Here is a 16,346-nt window from a genome sequence, read left to right as displayed (position 1 = left end):
TTCTTTAAATCTTGGGATTGTTCTTGCAGATGCCCCTGCCCATCGCTGTTAGGTTTGTGCTTGGAAGTTTTCAGTCCTGTTTTTCCTTTGACTTTACTGCCTGTGTGCAGCTAGGAGCGCTGGAAGCAGTGAGCTCCCAAAGAAAACCTGTGGTTAAGGCGAAAAGGATAGTGTAGCTTCGGCTAATTGAATCAACACGTATGGAGAGCAACATTCTTTTTAGGTCCTGCTCTGGAAAGGGTCCATTTGGCTAGGAGCAGCCAGTTCACTGTTACTCAATCTCCTGAAAAGTAACCATAGTAACTCACCTCTCTTTTAACGGGATCCTCCTCATTGGCTGCCTATCTTCCTTTGGAAAGCTCATCTCTCTAAATATAGAAGATGATGAGATCTGTAAGCATACATCCATGTAAAAATAAAGGTGCAGTTAAACATGGCCCTTTAAAGAAAAACTGTCTTCAAAGATAAAGTACCCTTTGACAATTTCAAATCTTGGGAGAAATAGTGTGTATTCCGGTGAACGATTGAGTAAGTCTGTTTTGAGGTAACTGCTGAATTGTTACTTTAGAGAGAATATTTCTTGAAATCATACAAAAATCTGGCATTTAAAGAACTAATTATACCTGTTTTTTTTAATCAACCTACTAATAACATCCCCCAAATAATTGCCCAGTAAATATTTGATGAGATATTCATTTCTTTCCACATTTCTTAGAATAGTTACGAGTCCTCATGTTTACAATTAAATTAAATGGAGAACATTATAGTAACTGTGTTTTTGAAGGTTTACTTACTTCTTTGGTCCAGATCAACTCCACCTCAAACATCTTAGTGTCTTCCTATTGCATGCCTTCTCCTGACTTGATAACCAGTTCAAGTCAGTGCAGTTCTGACTCTTCCAATGTTATTTGTGTTTCTCTCCTTGTTTCAAAATCTCAGGTAGCCATTCATGAGTCTGAGGCTTTGAGAAATGCTCACTGTGAAAAGGGGAACTTTCACCAGATTTTCTGAAGCTGTCCTAGAAATACACTTTTCAGATTGATTCAGCATTACCAGGTAATCACTAGTTTAAAAGAAATTACTGTTTAAATATGTATCCAGAGAAATAAATGCTAATGCAGCATTACCATAACTTACAAGATCAATATAAGGGGTTGTTTATATAGATGGTTGCTGGGTAGAAGTCAACAGAGGTTTTCTGTAGAAAGGACATTTGTGGGCTGGCAGATTTTCCTCTTGAAGACTCATATGAGTAGGGTGGGGCCAAATTAGGTAGCCTGGCTTGGCGAACATGTCAAGCGGAAACCCTATGAGCACACTGGTACATGTCCGAAATGAAGGCAATAAAGAGAGCTCTTTGCAAAAAGAGAATGTGGTGATTTTTAAAATTTAATTTGCATTAAAGTCATTGTGATAGAAACCCATGAGTGTCAAGCATTTTAACTCAATTTTCAGAATATATCATAGTCTTTTACTGAGCCCTCCAGTGTAGCTTTCACATGTACTGAGCTATCCATGTGAGGTTCCTGTAGGTAACCAGTCTAGCAGATTATAATTAAATACATAAAAATATACCATGGCACATTTCTTCTCTTTCCTTACCTCCTTTTGCAAAAATAAATAATCGAACAATTTTATTCAGAAACCTATTTGAAAATTTATTCTAATCTGGTTGTTTAGTTTTTGTGGATGTCATAAGACTTTACAAGTACTGGTCTCTTTGATCACTTATTGAAATATCTGTAGGTTAATAATTTTAAGCACTAAAGATTACTGCTTGAGTCCCGAAATGCTTGTTTCATTAGTCTTTAGCACCATCCACCTGTTTTCCTTCCTCCACCATAATTACTACATTTTATGGTGAGAAACAAATCCAGAGACCAATAAGATTTACTGTCAGCTGACATGAGATGCATATAGAGTTCTAGTCATGCTATCAATCTGAGGAAAGTTTGAGTAAAGCAACCATAAGTATTGGCTCATGTATATGCATTATTAGCCTTTGCATTAGTAATTTATATACATCCTATCCCTATTTAATATGCATAGAAGTTTAAAATCACTCAGGGCCCTTCAATTTATGTGAATGAGTCTGCTTTTTCATTGAAACCACTGTCATAATCAAAAGGTCAAGTGAAAGGAGTTCTTAAATTTTAATTTTGATTCCATCATGAATGTATAATGTGCAGAATATTTACTATGAAATCTTGATGACCATATCTATTTCAAGTCATTCACCAGAAAATATTATCATGGTGTTTTAAATAAACAAAAACAAATCATTATAACCTAAGCATTTAATCCTAGAGACATTAGTAGATTCTAAGAGCATGAAAAAATATTTCACAAGTTTGTAATTAGCCAGTGTAGCTAGTCTCTCTTGTCAATGTAACTAGTCACTCTTGTTAATGGGAAGACCAGCTGTACTTGAACATACCATGTCTTATAGAGAGGAGTATACTTAAGGCTTAGGAGTATACTAAGACTTAAGGCTAAGATCAAGCAAGTTATAACTGAAATCAAGTTCTAGTTTCAATTTTTTTTTTTTTTTTTAGTTTCAATTTTTCATCCAGTACTCTATTTGGAAGTTTTTAGGTGTTCATGAAATCATTCTGCATTCAGTTTTATGTCATGTTACTTTCGTGGGATTTAGAAGATGCTTTGAAACATGGAGAAATGTTGAAAGGTTTAAGATGCTGAGGCCATTGCCTCTACATCTGGGCTTTCCACTGAGGACTCATGCCAGCTGGCTTTCACTGTCAAAATACCAACACCCAAACAATAGCTCTAGAGCCAAGGCACAACCGGTTCAGATTGTTGTATCTGTCAAAGCAATATGCTTCAGAACCCCAGAAAAAGCCTATATAATGATTTCAGAAGCAGGGGCAAATTTACCATAACTGTGTAATACGAAAACTGAAGAAGTACACCTTTAGATATTGGGAGGAGCTAATTTTTGTCAGCACTCCCTGCCTTCCATCTTATTTTTAATAAGCTGTCTATCTAGATAGTCTCAATACATTGCATTAATATTTCCACTTTTTAGTCTAACACAATTATTTTTTAATTTTTCATGATTAAATTTAACAGGCTAAAAGCAGTTAGCTAGTTTGCTGCCATAATTCTCAATAGGAGTGGTAGGAGGATATTAACAAAGGATCTGCTAGTGTTATGTTCAGTATTGTAATGTACTTAGAAAAAATTAAACCTTTTCTCATGGTATAAATTATAGAAAGTAAAATGCAAAAAAAAAAAATCTTCTTGGTAGGTAGAAATATACGAATCTTCTAAATATTAGTGATAATCAAGAGGGGAGGAGGGGTAGGGAACCTGTAAAATCCCCTCCATGGTGGTGTATCAGAATACTTTTAAAATGTTTATTAAAAGGGGGCATGGGTTAAGATGTGAAGAAAAGTTGGGGACGTTGCAAAGAGAATCAGGACTAAGAAACCTGGAGCCTTATTATACCACTTTATGGCTTAATATCTTATGTGGGGGATAAGACATCTACTAAGTGGTATGCATGAGTTGAACACAACGTAATTTAAAGAAGTATCTATCACTCTTTAGAATAAAGGTGCCCTGTGAATAAAGAACATTTTATCACCACAACAACTCCAGGTGGTGACATAAATGAGGCAGTTATGAGTGAGGGCAGAGAACCAACTCCAGAGCAAGATGTTCAAGGGCATGGAACCCACAAATATGAGGGCCAATTGTACAACACAAGTTTATATGAGGGACCTGAGCATCTATAGATTTGGGTATCTGTGGGGGCCCTGGAACCAGTGCCCTGATATTGAGGAATGACTCTATTTTAGTGAGTAAAGTTAATGATTAGTTCTAATTTATGTTTTTCTACAACACGTCTGGATATTTGGCTTAATGTTTTTGGTGATATACCCAAACTCGATGGTAGTATCAAAGTGGAAGAAAATGAGGGTGTTACACATGAGGTACTTTTGAAAAGACTACTGCTTTGAACATTGGGGTGCATGGATCTTTTCAAATTAAGTAAATTTGTAAAATTAAGTAAATCTTTTCAAATTTGGATATATGCCCAGGAGTGGGATAACTGGATCATATGGTAGCTGTGTTTTTAGTTTTTTTAAGGAATCTTTGTACTATTTTCTATATGACTGTTCAGTTTACATTCCCATCAACAGTGTGAGAGGGTTCCCTTTTCTCCACACCCTCTCCAGCATTTATTGTTTGTAGATTTTTTTTTTTTTATTATGGCCATTCTTACTAGTGTAAGGTGATACCTTAGCACTATTTATAATAGCCATGAGGACATGGAAGCAAAGATGTGGTACATATATTCTTCCTGGGTGTCTCAGTAGTAAAAGAGTCTACCTGCAATGCAGAAGTGGGTTTGATCCCTGGGTTCAATCCCTGGGTTAGGAAGATCCCCTGAAGAAGGAAATGACAACCCACTTGTCTTCTTGCCTGGAGAACCCCATGGAGCCTGGTGGGCTATAGTCCATGGGGTACAAAAAGTTGGGCATGACTTAGTGTCTGAATAACAGCAGCAGCAGCAGGTGCATATATACAATGGAATATTACTCAACCTTAGAAAAGAATGAAATGACGCTATTTGCAGCAACACGGATGGACCTAGAGATTGTCAAACTGAGTGAAGTAAGTCAGACAGAGAAAAACAAATATCATATTATATATGGAGTATAAAAAAGGGTACCAGTTAACTTACCTATAAAATGGAAATAGAGTTACAGATGTAGAACATAAACTTTTGGTTATCAGGATATAAGGGGGGATAAATCGAAAGATTGGGATTAACATAGACACACTACTACATATAAAATAGATAACTAACATGGACCTCCTGTGTAGCACTGGAAAATCTACTCAATACTCTAGTGATCTGCATGGAAAAATAATCTAAAAGAAAGACTGGATATGCATTTATGTATAGTAGATTTACTTTGAAACTAACATTATAAATCAACTATACTTCAAAAAAAAAAAGGCTACTTCCATACACATAGCAGGGATTTAAAACCCTTCTCTTTGAGCAACAGACTGGGGTACCTAAGGAAGTAGAGCATTTCCCTAGACACTGCTGATATTTCTTGTCACCTCCACCTGTCAATGTGGTTGCTTTGCCAGGTTTCTTTCTGATTCATTCCCACTTTCTAAGGTAAAAGGTAGAGTGTAAGGGAGCCTCATCCTTCAAAATAAGGAATGCACTTCTGAGGGGTGATAAGTCACAAAACTTGCCCCAGGAACCTGCTGCGCTAGGTCTCTCTCATTAGCAGGGCCAGATCTCCTCATGTAGGCTTCAGTGCAGTATCAAAGGTAAATATGGTTACCTGGCTGATCCTGTCCATTTAAAGATGTTCTCTTTGGTTCCAAGACCATCACCAGTGAAACAAGGTAGGCATGTGGAACATCAAATGGTCTTTTATTTAATATTACATATCTGCGCTTGGGGCTCTCTTTTATGCTGCTAGTTTCTTGAAAAAAAAATCTGTAACTCCCTGGCTGTCAGTATCCCTTGGAAGTTCCTAGGAAAGTTTTCCAGAAGCTGCAACTTATTGGTAATTTTAAACTGCCAGTAGGATCAACCATGTGCCTGGGGTGGAAGATACTTCTGAAGGAACAGGTTGCTCCATTGAGTCACAGCTAAAAACTGGCAATGATTTCTGCTCCTCTAGAACATATTATCCAGAAAGGTGCCAGGCAAGAGGTTATGAGGGAGAAAATTGATGGGATATTGCTAAGCATCAGCAAAGCTAAAGGTCTACAGAAGACGTAGCATTACAGCCTTGCATATTGCACCTGTCTGTCTTCCTGAATCCACTCACGGATGTTTCATGCATCCTCTGCTTAACACTAAAGAGAGGACAGATGTCCTCCATACAACACAGTGCTGCTGAGTGGCATGTATACACTCACATATATGGCTTCAAAAATGAGGCCACTGCAATAGTAATATGTAATATTGAGCAGAAAATATGTGGATGTATGACAGGTTCTCAGTGCTTTTTAAACATCTCATTTAATCCACACACAACTCAATGATTTTGATATTTGGCCTCACTTAGTCAATGAGAACTGACTCATTGGAAAAGACCCTGATCCTGGGAAAGATTGAAGGCAGGAGGAGAAGGGGATGACAGAAGATGAGATGATTGGATGGCATCACTGACTCGATGACATGAGTTTGTGCAAGCTCCAGTTGATGATGGACAGGGAAACCTGGTGTGCTGAAGTCCATGACGTCGCAGAGTTGGACATGACTGAATGACTGAACTGAATCAATGAGGAAACTCAGGGTTCTTTGAGATTAAATACTTGGTCCTAAGTCACTAAGAAAATAAATTGTACTACTGGGATCAGAACCAGTGACCCCAGAAGATCGTACTGAAGTGTCTGTAGCCAATGGAGCAAGATTGCAGAATGTAACTAACATTAAGAGGTAGAGTAGCTCTCTGTAAACAGGTGTGCCCATGGCACTTAAGGAAGGATTTCAGTAGCTTTGCCATTGGGAAAGCATTATGTAGATATGTAGGGATACATACTTTTTTAAAGCTCATGCCAGGCTAACGCTAGGCAAAGAGAAATCATTGAGAGACTGAGCTGAGTCACGTGGTTTGTCCACATCACGGATTGGTTGTTGATCTGACTAGAAGCTCTTTATTTTCCCCATTGATCAAACTCTTCCTTTGACTTTGGGTACAGATGCATACAGCCAATAGGATGGTCTAAACTCTGTTTTTGTGGTATTTCTGTTTTGATTAAAGTATTGTGGGGTAGAAAATGAAAACCTTACCAAAATTAAGATATGTTAAATTCATCACTTCTTTACCGTTTCTTAGGTTTTTTACAGTCTTGGACGAAGAATGGTTTTACTATCACAGAAGTTGTCCTTTTATGATCGTCTGTATTCTTGAAGTGTTTGTAAATTAATTTGCTGATGATTTTTCCTTAATGTACTGCCCGTGGGCTGTGCACCAAATGAAATCACTTGTGCGCTAATGGGATTTCAGTTGTCTGGAAGCAGAAGCAGAAGAGTAAGAAAGAGCGTTTAAGCAACCATTTGTAATTACATTTTAAACATTTATTTAAAGAAATATGTATAAATTGTTTTGTCAGAACTTGAATGACAAGGATGGTCATTTTGTTCTGTGACTTTTCATTTGTTTGTTGACGTTTTAGACTAGGAAAGACATTGAGGTTGGCACAGATATTTTATGTACCCAGAGGTTAAAGTATTAAAAACAATTTGAATATTCAAGTCAGCATTAGCCATTTTACTTTCAGAGATAAATTTAGGCTCAGCCTCATTCAGTTTTATAATTTATATGCTGTTCTCAGAGTTCAGGACATGGACTATGAAGACATAAGGCCATTTTACTTTTTCTTGTCTATTTCATCAGCTTTATTTGAATAACAGGCTGGGTTGAGCTGGGCTTTTTAGTTATGGGAGAATTATAAAAATAGATTTACATATGTTTACTGGGTCATAACAGCCAAACTTATTTGGAAATTCAGAGTAACTTTAGTTCTCCAAATAACTATTTGGATATTTTAAAAAACAATTATATTTCCTTCACCTGAAATGTATAACCAGTGACAATATATCTAGAAACATTTTCTTGGAGCTGTTATAGTATCTGTGCTATTTTCATCTTGATCATTTGAAATACACTTTTGCAGTCATTTAACTCTCTAGTTGGGGCTTCCCAGTTGGTTCAGTGGAAAACAATCCACCTGCCAATGCAGAAAATGCAGTAGACCTGAGTTTTATCCCTGGGTCAGGAAGATGCCCTGGAGGAGGAAATGGCAACCCACTCCAGTATTCTTGCCTGGAGAATCCCATGGACAGAGGAGCCTGGTGGGCTACAGTCCATGGGGTTGCAAAGAGTCGGACACAGCTGAGCATGCACGCACACACACAAACACAGATTTAAGTCTCTCATTATAATCCAGTATCTCTAGGAGGCAGGGTGGTAGAAAGAATCTTAGGGTCAAAGCTAGGAGGCCAGGCTAGGATTTCCTTCTGGGATAGATCTGTGCCTATTGGCCATAATAAGAACTAGGATTGATTGAGTGCTTACTATATTCTGGGCATAATGCCAGTCACTTTCCACGAATTATTTCAGTGATCCTGTGAGCCAGTATTATTTCTATCCCCACTTTACAAATGAAGTTTGTGGAGCGTTCATGTAAGTTTCTCAAGGTCACACAGCTAAGAAGTGATGGATCTGGACCGCTTCCATCTGCCTTCAAAACCCAGACTCAGCCACACACACCAAATTGAAAACCACTGAACCTTTCTGGGTCTCAGTTTCCCCATCTGCAGATCATGGAGGCGGAACCATGTGATCAATAAATAGTTCCCAGCTCTGAAATTTTTGAATTCTCATCCAGCCAAGAAAACAGATGTAGGAACTTATGTTTGCTATATATTTTAGCCTCAAAGTGGCTAAAAGCATCCTCCAAAATTTGATGCCGAAAACATTGTGAATAGCTAAACAGCATGCAAGGAAGTAATTGTCGAATGGATACCAGCTGTAAAGCTTTTCAGCATTTCAACAACCCATGGGGGTATTTTTTAAGAGCAATAAACTAAGTGGCTAAGTGTGTCGCCCACAGAGCTGAGACACAAATCTAAACCCCTGAGAATTTACTGTGTTTCCAGGGTCCAATACATTCTCTATCTTAGGATAACTGCCTGAATACAGCAGACAGAATCTTTATGAACCTTGCTTGGGACCATATGTATTTTTTGGTCTTGTTGTTAAATAAAAGTATTTTACCAGATCATCACTTGGTTTATTTGACACTTGTTTCTCCAAATTGCCACCTGCCCTGCCTTGTGTCATTCACTAAAAGGTCTTTACTTGGCTATTAATGCTGTAGACATTACATTACTTTGTAAAATAAATGAATATGTGTTTCCTTCCAAATATATATGTGAATATATATACATATATATTTCCAAATCTTTCCTCACCCTTTCTTGCACTATAGTAATTCATCGAGCCTTGTTAAAAAAAAAAAAAATTAGTGACCTGTCCAGTCGTTTATAATGCTAATAAGTGTCAATCATTGATATTTCTTAATGTGAACCGAGGAATTTATGTTGAAAAGTGATCTCATTCATTTTTCACTACTAGTTTAAATGGAGTCCGGCTTTGCTCATAAAGCTAAAACATCTAAGTCAATGTAGCCAATGTCACAATAACAACAACAAAAATCAATCAAGTCAGTTGCTTGGCAGTCTCACGATTAGGCAATCAGTTGATGGGCTGAACGTTCTGTTTTCCACTTGCTGTTGTAGTGCTACTACACTTGCCTAATGCTATGACATAGAGGCTTTCAAAATTCGGTCCCCAGGTCTGCAACTTCAGCATTCCCTGAGAATTTGTGAGAAATAGAAATTCTCTGCTCCTAGCCCAGACACAATGAATTAGAAGTTCTGGGGGTGGGACCCAGCAATTTGTGTTTTTAAGAGAGACAATTCTGATGCTTCCTAACTTTTGAGAACCATAATGGCATCAACGGGTTAAGTGGTTTAAAAGAAATCAGTAATTCTTGTGGTTGCCCAGGGGAAGAATGAGGGGAAGAGATAGGGAATTGGGAATCAACATGTACCCACTGCTATATTTAAAATGGTTAACCAACAAAGTCCTACTATGTAGCACAGGGAACTCTACTAAATGTTATGTGACAGCCTGGGTGGAAGGGGAGTTTGGGGAAGAACGGATGTATATGTATGGCTAAGTCCCTTTGCTGTCCACCTGAAACTATCACAATATTGTTAACAGGCTATACTCTAATATAAAGTAAAAAGTTTAAAAAATTTTAAAAAGCAATAAGTAATAATTAACTGTTATCACAGAATAACCCAAAGTTTCGCCTACTTATTGATTCAGTCCTTTAAAAATATACCTAATGTTCGTGTGTCAGCAGCTCAGTCATACCTGACTCTTTGCATCCCCATGGACTGTAGCCCGCCAGGCACCTCTGCCCATGGGATTCTCCAGGCAAGAGTACTGGAGTGGGTAGCTATTCCCTTCTCCAGGGGAGCTTCCCAATCCAGGGATTGAACCTAGATCTCCCTCATTGCAGGCAGATTCTTTATCATCTGAGTCACCGGAGAAGCTCAAAAATATGCCTAAGAAAATGTTAACTAAAAAAAATAGCCCCTGAGAAAACTAGGTTCATTGATGTTTTCATTACAAATAATTTTGTTTTCCTTTTTTTCTAACCTCTGAAATCTGTGAAAATTTCATATAAACTGAGATGTGCTAACTTAACTCAGGAATTGTGTACTGACTTTTTCAGTTGTCAATGATCATTACACATTCATCTCTTTTTAGGTCAGACACACCAGTGGTTTAAAATTCTAATTTCCCTTACAGAACATGCCAACTCTAATTTAAGACTCTCTTGGGTTTATAATCCACAGCGGTGCCAGTGAAAATTTGGAAAGTTTTAGGTGTGATTTTTTTTTTTTGGTAGATTTTTCTACTGGTTAAGGAAAACCACCCAGCTACAAAAAGCTACAGGAAATGTTATACAGATGCCACCAAAAGGAGGAAAAACTGAGAAGAGTCATGTTTTTAAAGAGTATGTTTTTAATAGTTAAGATTTAAAAAATTCAAGATGTCAGGGAAAAAACATCAAATGTTTTAACCATGGATTTATTTAGCCAACACATTAATAAACTACTCATTCTTTGAATCAAATGGTCTCAACACCCAGAAATATTCAAAGGTGTGTTTAAGGGTAAAATTGATAATGCTTAAGTATAAATTTGTTTTCTGATCTGGTCTACTGAGGTTGAATGAGTACTGTGAACTGGATTCAATTTCTGTTCTAAATTCACTCAGTGCTTTCCCTGGGAAGCGCCTTCTGTATATCTTTAGGTTTCAAGACTATACTTGCCTCTTTTCCATGATAAGAGCGCCACCTAGTGTACACACTAAAAATTCCCTTTAAACCAAGCCTCTGAAAATCGGCCTTCAGAACACCATCCTTCCCTAAACAAGTTAGGATTTTCAACAATAGCGTATTAAAGGAGAGGACAACATTTTTCCTTTAAAAATTATACCAAGGTCAAGTTTTCTAATCAGTATGATATTTGAACTGTTTGCTTATGATTAACCTATGCTAAGCCAGGTGTTATGAGGATGGTTATACCATGACCATATAATAGGGTTTGTCTGTAGACATGCAATTATTTCTTTAAAGTATATAATTGGGTCACCAACCATTTTGCTAGATTTGATTAACCGAGGAACATTAAATGCCTTCTGTTATGGAAGCAGTATAATGAAAAGCATGATGAAAAATAACATCTCTTTCCATTCATTTTGTGCATCAATTTCAAATGTGGATATTTTTTGACATTAAATGGCATGACATTAAGTAGAGGATTAGGGGCTTTCCTGGTGGCTCACACAATAAAGAATATGCTTGCAGTGTGGAAGATCCCTGGGTTAGGAAGATCCCCTGGAGATGGGAAAGGCTACCCATTCCAGTATTCTTGCCTGGAGAATTCCATGGACAGAGGAGCATGGCAGGCTACAGTCCATGGGATTGCAAAGAGTTGGACAGACATAGTTACTAACACTTCAAGAATGTATTATAATTCTAACACTTTGTTTCTGAGGGGCTGCATGTCTGAATAGTGTCATTTGCCTGCAAACAGGCTTCTTAGCCACAGGACAATTGCCACTGACTTCTTCACTGCTTGATAAGTAAGTTGCGTAGTAAGTAAAGAGAGAATGTTAGTTTCTGGGGTCACTAGTTTACTTTGACAAGTAGAACTTTTGTTTTTAAACACTCTTTTAAACACTCTTTTGCTATAGTAAAACAAAAAACTTTTATTTTTAAACGCTCTTTCAAACACTCTTTTGCTAAAGTTAAAATCTGACTTTTCTCCAATTATTTTATTTTGTTTAGCTTATCCAACAAAAGTATTAACATATACATTAACAACGTCGAAAGTAGCCTACTTTAAGAGAAAATATGCAGAAGAAGAAGATTTACATCAAGATTACCATGGGTATTTTCCAAAAGTAAGGGTATACTTTTAAATTTTGTTTGAGTCTTGTCAATAGCAAAAGCTCTTGTTTTCATTTTTCTAAAATGTCGATTGAATGATGGTTGTATTTGCTTTTCAGCACCTGATATTGCCTGAGGACAGGACTTGCATTCTTAAACTTTCGCTGGAGAAGCTCAGATTTCTTGAAGACCCAGAAACCTACTTAAGAAGGTCTGTGTTAATTAACAATTTGCTGAGGAAGATCCATCTAGAGACGGAGAAAGAGAGCTATGAATACTTTAAAGAAGCTCCCTGTTATAAGACTGCTTATTCTGATACAAGAAAACGGCTGAAGTTTATGGTACAGGAATGCTGTTCTCAGTCTCTCTATTACGAAGAGCTGCATTCGTATCATATTGTGCCTTATGCTTCGGAGAATGCCATTTATGGAATGGGCTACACTAGCAGCCACTTGGAGCAAAATTCTCAGTTGCTTATTTATAAAATGAATTAAATTAACTGTTAAAGTCCATTGATACCTGTTTCTAAATGCCTGAACTGTTCATAGTGAAGATGTTAACATAAGGCGCTAATTATCAGTGCCCTTGAGATCAGAGATGAGATGCATGCTGAACTGATTGGAGAGAACCCTGGTTATTATTCAGCAGTCCTTAGTATCATCCAGCCAAATTGAAAATATGTCCACGTATTATAAAGCAGAGAATAAGTGCTTTAGAAGCTAAGTTTTCTTGCCTTTTTTTTTTTTTTAAGATCGTGTATGTAGGAAGGGACCTAAATAAGTTCCTTTGCAGATTTAAACATTTCAAACCACCTATTTCCAAATTCTACCACTTCTCGTGGAAAGTAACAGATTCATATTAAACAGATAATGTCTTGTCCCCGAGAATTAAGGGTGGACCAAATTGAATTTTCTGTAAATGATGAAAGGAAGGGTCAGTCCTTTCTGAAATGCTTTGGTTTGTCAAGCATTGTGCCAAATAATTGACACCATTCTCCTTTTACCATTAGTGGCAATTCAAGATGTGACCAACCTTCTACAATTTAACTGCTGAATGTTAACAACCAGAACACTCCACACTGATCCATTTTACATTTCTTTCTTTCTTTTTTTTTTTTGCTTCATAGAATTTTCTCTTTAGAAGTGGAATTTATAAAATAGCCTTGCAGATAGGCTTATCTCTAAGTTCTAGGGGTCAATTAAAATTTGTGGTTGGCCTTTAGTTGCATTTAAATTTATTTATGATGTCACATTTACAGGCCATGAAGCTCAGGAAATGGGTGGGCAGGTCATCTTTGATTTTAATAGGCAGATATCTTTAGAGAATCTTATCTGCAAAAAAATGGTGAGAACAAGAAATCCTACATGATGTTATTTCTTCATCTGAGAGTTCATTTAAGGCTGTCTAGATGAACCTTTGCACTGATTTTTGTATAATAGTCGACCGTTCACTATTTGACAAAACGTTTCAGAATGCCTTTAGTAGTGAAGTTGAGATAAGTTCCTATATTTTGCAATTTGAAAGATAATTAGTTAACAAGTTGCATAGATTCCTGAAACTGTTTGAAATGGTTCATGATGTTCTTTGAGGTTTGAGTGAAATGTCTGATTTCAATGTCTGGACTTATGTTCCATGGCGCACATCATTTAAAGAATTGTCATTAACTGATAAAACAGATTGGAAAACTAGGTGCCAAAGGTACATTTAAGAAAATACCAAAGACCCAAAGATGAGTGTTAGATAGACTATGATAATGAAGATAAGAACCTAAAGTAAGGATTATACAGGACATGGAAGAACATTATTAAAGGGATTTGGAATGATTTGCTTACTAACGTGCTTTCAGAGCACTTTCTACATACATGATAGTAATAGTCAAGGGCACTGCTTGGGCCTTCAGTGGTCATATGTTTTCACAAACATATGTGACTTTTCTAAACATTGTGACTTTTCAACATTGTATCTTCCCTTGTTGAATGCCATCTTGTAATCAAGAAGGTCTTTATCTCTTCAAGAGAATTTTGTTTTTAGTTTTGATTCACTACTTGCTCCCTCTAATGAATTATCAGGGTGATTAACATGGATGCTTTTGGTATAAAGAATATGAGTTCCCTAATTAGCATGCATTGTTAAAGACCACATAGATATATAACTGATAAAATTATCAGGTTTCTATTTAATTGCTCAGTCAGAATTAGAGAAAAATGATTTGGAACAAATTAAAATATTATAGTTGGGGCTAATTTTTAAGGCAATTTAGTATGAATGGTGAGATAGCTTTGACATACAAATATATTTAAAAATTAATTTAAGGGCAAAATTTGTTACCAAATTTCAAAAAATTTATTTCACTACTTATACCATACCTTACTTCCCAGAATGTGTTTATTAAAATGTAGTTTTCTTAAATAATGGAAATATTAATTGAAGACTCTAAATTTTATAGGATAATTATGTACTTTGAAAAATAGAATTAGTTCTCTAATAGTTTAAAACTTCTTATCAATAGGGACATTTGGCTTGGTTTAGAACAGTATCTATAAGAAAAAAACACACCAGTGCTAATAGATATGACTTACAAAAATGCAACATACTGAAACTGTTTGAGGATATAAATGTGTATACTTGGGGATTGAAAAGAGAGGGGGAGAAAAAATTACCAAGAAAGTGTAATATTGTAAAATTTACTGTTTGTCCGAAATCTTAAAGCAAGAACTCTTGGGCAATGAACCTGTAACAGACATAAAATCTGTTTTATTTGATGACATCATTAACTGAGCTCTCTGAATTTTACATTCATATACAGAGAAGGAACTGTCTTAGAATTCATTGGTATTTGTGAATATGCTTCTCTTTTTTAAGAAATATGTGTTGATTTCAAACCAGGTTATTTAAAAACTATCTTTTAGAGCATTTAATTTCTTTTCCAATAAACAATTCGTAGATAAGGATCTGACTAATGTTATCTTGACTCATTGAAAAATTATAATTTGTATTTAAACTATTTAAACTTGTCTGAGTTAACCAATAAGATTGCTGTGATTTTACCATGGCAACCTATTACATAAGGGCCTGCTCTACTGTCTCCATCCTGCACGATCTGTTATGGGAGATGCAAAGGTAGGAAAACAATGGCAAGTTTTGAAAACAGTGACAACTTTTCTGAACCTGGACACCCTTTCTTTGGTGACAAGAGCCATGCTTAAGGTAAGATAGGATGGGAAATGTATGAATGCCTTTGGTAATGTAGACTAATTTTGTGGGTGCCCAAACAGCCTTAAGTTCTCATAAAGAAGAAGAAAAAGAAACAGAGAGGAAAAAAGAGGAAGAAAAAAGGAGGGGGAGGTGCAGAGATATGAGGAATAGAATTAGTAAGTGAAAGCAAAAGTCGTTTCGTGTGAGGGTTGTTGCTTGCTTGCTATACTCAATTGTTCTTTCCTATGTCTGCTGTACTCCCCAAATCTGAATACGCACAGTATTGATCTTCTCTTTTATTCACCAATGATGCATAAGACTAGATTCTATTCAGTACATAGATTATTTGAAATGTGGTACCACTACAAAATATTCCTAAAATGGAACTCCTTGGGTGGATGAGAAAAGGAAAAATAGAAATTAAGTTGGAAGAAAGACTAAATGGTGAGTGAGCCGGTGTACATGTGGTTAATCTCAAGCACATGAACAGATTTCAGTGTGCATCCCAAGATGTAATAAAGTCAGTGCTAGAGGACTTGGAAATAAGTGCAATTCCCCACCATTTATTGATTAACAGTTATGAGTCGGGCATGGTGCCAGGGTTGAGGATACATAGGTGAATGATGCACAATTCTTTTGTCCAAGCTGTTCATTGATGAGAAAGGAACTCGGAGATATTTGGTTTCATTTTAAAATGTAAGAATTCTTTACTGCGAGTAGCACTTGCATTTCTCTTTTCCAAACTATGGGATGGTTATCAAACATGTATCTCCAAAGGTGTTTGTAGCCAAGAAGAGGCACAGGGAGAAGAGAAGGTATACTGAGCTAGATTTCAGAGTGGAAGAAGAGTACATTCTGCTTTGCAGTGTATTTTATACTTGGAAGAATGAGAGAAAACCAGTACTGCAGAAGGGAGGTGTCGCTCATCCCTGGGGCACAAGAGGTTGTAGGTGAGGAAGGGAGACCAGTGAAAGTGCAGAACAATTCCTCCTCCCCGACCTCTCTAGCTTTGATGTACTTTACGTGGCTTATATCAGGTTAATATTGTCAACGATATCCCTGAAGGGATAGCAGAATCAGGAAATCACAGTCTAAGGGTTGTATATAAT

At 36.7% G+C, this 16,346-nt stretch overlaps 1 long non-coding RNA gene across 1 annotated transcript; it reads left to right on the top strand.

Annotated features, from left to right (window-relative positions):
* Nucleotides 1–965: 965 nt before the first annotated feature.
* LOC102286801 (uncharacterized) lies at nucleotides 966–12,915 on the top strand. Its single transcript, XR_315063.3, has 3 exons — nucleotides 966–1,056; nucleotides 11,941–12,056; nucleotides 12,162–12,915. It is a non-coding gene; the product is annotated as an uncharacterized lncRNA (long non-coding RNA).
* The last annotated feature ends 3,431 nt before the right edge of the window (nucleotides 12,916–16,346 follow it).

The sequence above is a fragment of the Bos mutus genome, chromosome 10 (genome assembly GCF_027580195.1).
Source record: "Bos mutus isolate GX-2022 chromosome 10, NWIPB_WYAK_1.1, whole genome shotgun sequence".
Classification (NCBI taxonomy): Eukaryota; Metazoa; Chordata; class Mammalia; order Artiodactyla; family Bovidae; genus Bos; species Bos mutus.
Note: the sequence above shows the minus strand (reverse complement) of the source record. Positions and strands in the feature narration are given on the sequence as shown.